This window comes from Schistocerca nitens, chromosome 8 (assembly GCF_023898315.1).
Source record: "Schistocerca nitens isolate TAMUIC-IGC-003100 chromosome 8, iqSchNite1.1, whole genome shotgun sequence".
NCBI classification, from domain to species: domain Eukaryota; kingdom Metazoa; phylum Arthropoda; class Insecta; order Orthoptera; family Acrididae; genus Schistocerca; species Schistocerca nitens.
The window spans coordinates 80,378,745-80,382,658 of NC_064621.1; the positions used below are offsets into that span (position 1 = coordinate 80,378,745).

Sequence of the window (3,914 nt, forward strand, 5' to 3'; positions counted from 1 at the left end):
CTAGCTAGAAGGGATATTCAGAGGTTAAAGTGTACAGTATTTTTCACTATCAGTATGGATCGCTACATTGCTATCAAAAAAGGGATCTTCGTATAATGAGAACAACAATTTAATCAGAAACAGAAGTGTGAATTCCCATCAGTTACAATGAGGTAAAGATCTTAAGTTACAATCTACAATTTACATTAAATACTTTTTTTAGAATTTTTCAGGTATTTTCAATAAAACCAATCATCATGTTTCATGCTGCAATGATCCCCAAGTCAATATATTTATATTATCCAGAAGTATATGACATTTATCGTCCTCTACAGATAAAATCAGTCTGTGCTGTTCAATAGTAGAAACAACAGGTTGCTTAGATTGAATTATGTACTGCAGAATGGTTTGTATTTTCAAATCCATCATACATTGCCTGTAATCATCTATGTTTAACCTATTAACAGACGACTGTTTTATATCCTTTGCTGTGTGGATTATGCATACAGACTGGGTCTTGAGGACATACATTTTTACTCTAGATTCACAAATTCAGTAATACGTTCACCATTAAGACTGTGTTGTATTAACACATCCTCTTTTATATTCAGCAATGGAACGTAGTATCTATTAGCTGCTGGTAAACCTTCCGGGATGTGAGGTCTTGATACAAGAAACTCTTCTGTGCCTGACGTTTCGTCCAGGACAGAGCCGGACATCCTCAGAGGCTCTCCTCTGCTGAGTCTTAACGACTGAGCGGTCGGATTTTTTTAAAGAGGTAGAGCCCCTCCACGCCCACACCGGCATGATGGCCAACTCAAAAAGTCTACTGCCATCTCTGCAGAAGGGTTACTTTTCACTAAAGTGAGGTGTTACAGGGTGTGGGTACTGCGATGTTTTTGCACGTCTGGTTAAGGTTAACCATTAATAAGTCTAACGAAGGGTAACGGTTTGAAGGGCAGAGGGGAAAAAGTGCCAAGACAAGAGGCAAGGGAAACAAACCTATGCAATAGTTAGGTCGGGTGGTAAGAGCAGTAGCGGATGTCTTGCTGCCTGCGACAGGTCATACAAGGATAGGTTATGTTAATAGCGGGTGCATTTCCGGAACACCTGGACGCTGAAACAAAACATCTGAAGCAGGCTTTCGAAAAAAATGGCTACTCAGAGAAAGAGGTAAAGAGAATTTTGCGACCAAGGAACAGAAGACCGAAGGACAAGGATGAACCACAACTTCGGAAAAATACATTTTCTCTATCTTTTATTAAAAAAGTAAAGGGTCAGATCGGATCTAACTGAAATATGACATCAGACTGATCTTTAGAACAACATAGGAAATAAGTCAAATACTCCGAACTGTGAAGGACAAACGCCCTCCTCTGTCGACATCTGGTATATACAAAATTCCGAGTACATGTGGTTAAGTTTATATTGGAACTATCAATTGGAACTATCAAGAGGAACATAATACACGGCTAAAAGAATACAAAAGTCTTTGCCAACTAGGAAAAATAAAGAAATCAGCTGTACCAGAGATGCTTTTCAGTCAGTAACCACGAAGTGAAGTTTTCTGAAACAGCAATTTTATCTACAACGTCAAATTATTATCCATGACTATGTAGAGAAGCCATTGAAATATATAACCGTCTGGATAATATTAATAGGAAAGAAGAGGCAATGAAACTTGGCAACTTATGGACAGTGCAGAATCGCTAGACGGTTTTATCTTTTACAAGACGACAATCGACAGTTTAGTTTTATCTCTGACGCGGATGATCTCTGTTCATCACGTGTTACTTTGACCACGCCCCCTTTCCTACGTCCGACCAGTCAGTCGGCAAGACTCAGCGGAGGAGCGCCTCTGAAGATGTCCAGCGCAGTCCTGGATGAAACGTCAGGAACAAAAGAGGGCCGGCCGATGTGGCCGTGCGGTTTTAGGCGCTACAGTCTGGAACCGCGTGACCGCTACGGTCGCAGGTTCGAATCCTGCCTCGGGCATGGATGTGTGTGATGTCCTTAGGTTAGTTAGGTTTAAGTAGTTCTAAGTTCTAGGGGACTGATGACCACAGATGTTAAGTCCCATAGTGCTCAGAGCCATTTAAACCATTTGAACAAAAGAGCTTTTTGGACCACGACCTCACATCCCGAAAGGTTTACCAGCAGCTATGTGATCCGGTCGTGAAAACCTTCCTTCTGTTATACAGTCTCTATTGTTTAGACGAGGCAACGGCCTTGCCGCAGTGGATACACCGGTTCCCGTCAGATCACCGAAGTTAAGCGCTGTCGGGCGTGGACGGCACTTGGATGGGTGACCATTCGAGTTGCCATGCGCTGTTGCCATTTTTCGAGGTGCACTCAGCCTTGTGATGCAAATTCAGGAGCTATTCGTCCGAATAGTGGCGGCTCTGGTCAAAGAAAACCATCGTGACGACCGGGAGAGAGGTGTGCTGACCACACGACCCTCCTTTCACATCCTCAGCTGAGGATGACACGGCGGTCGGATGGTCCAGATGGGTCACTTGTGGCTGGCTCTGAGCACTATGGGACTCAACTGCTGTGGTCATAAGTCCCCTAGAACTTAGAACTACTTAAAACTAACTAACCTAAGGACATCACACACATCCATGCCCGAGGCAGGATTCGAACCTGCGACCGTAGCGGTCGCGCGGTTCCGGACTGTAGCGCCTAGAACCGCTTGGCCACTCTGGCCGGCTCACTTGTGGCCTGAAGACGGAAACCTAAAGAATCAAACATTTCTGGATATAATTCTTGATATTTTCGTAACTATTTGGTGTTGTAATGCGTTAAATTAAGCACAGTTTTACATTGTTTACTGGAAACTTGTTTAATGTATATCCATAATGGAAGTCTGTAAGAAGCGATTTTGAAACATCCAAAACAGTCATTCCTATTGCAATGGGTTTATCGAAGACTACATTAAGCTTGCTCAGTTCAATGATAACTAAATTTTGATTGATAATAACACTCCTTTGAAATTTGATTTGGAAATTAATGCAGCTGCTCCATACACACCTTCTCAGGAGGTCGCTGATCTTATATCCTGCGTCATTTACATATTTTGCGTTGTTTTGCCTAACACATCATCATTCATCAGTCTGAAATTGTTTTCTCGAAGTCATTGCTTACATTCATGCTTTTTTGTGTGTTAATCTCAATATATGAGTTCATCCAAGGAGATTGCTAAAATAATAAAATTCGGTGAATCTTTTTTAAAGCAAATTTGTGGCGTAAACATTGTTTCAGATTCCTGTAACGAATAACATCGCAGGTCGATTATTATTATGGATGGCGGTGACATTTCTTCATGACATAAAGGCACATATGGACGAAAATCGGTATACGGGATATATTTCTAAAATGCTCCCTGTATCGGAAAAATTTGGTACGTTTTCCATCATAGACGTTGCAACCTTGTCTGGAGGAAGCTACTTTCAATTGGATATCGGAAGATACTGCATCACTGTATATGCTATACACATCAAGACAAATGATGTAAACCGAGCGAGGTGGCGCAGTGGTTAGCACACTGGACTCCCATTCGGGAGGACGACGGTTCAATCCCGTCTCCAGCCATCCTGATTTAGGTTTTCCGTGATTTCCCTAAATCGTTTCAGGCAAATGCCGGGATGGTTCCTTTGAAAGGGCACGGCCGATTTCCTTCCCAATCCTTCCCTAACCCGAGCTTGCGCTCCGTCTCTAATGACCTCGTTGTCGACGGGACGTTAAACACTAACCACCACCAAAAATGATGTAAGATTCGTAAATTGTGTCATCATAATTGGGCATGAATCTGTTGTTCGCAATGGCATGAGAGAACAATGGACAATACCATCTCTAATGCGTCTTTCAACAAAGTGGAATTGTTCGATAATGGTAATGAGCTACAATTCCGCTGTAGCAATTTCCACAGACTAAAC

At 42.3% G+C, this 3,914-nt stretch overlaps 1 pseudogene; it reads left to right on the top strand.

The window, feature by feature from the left end:
- Positions 1–2,198: 2,198 nt before the first annotated feature.
- Positions 2,199–2,316, top strand: LOC126199806 (5S ribosomal RNA; annotated as a pseudogene).
- The last annotated feature ends 1,598 nt before the right edge of the window (positions 2,317–3,914 follow it).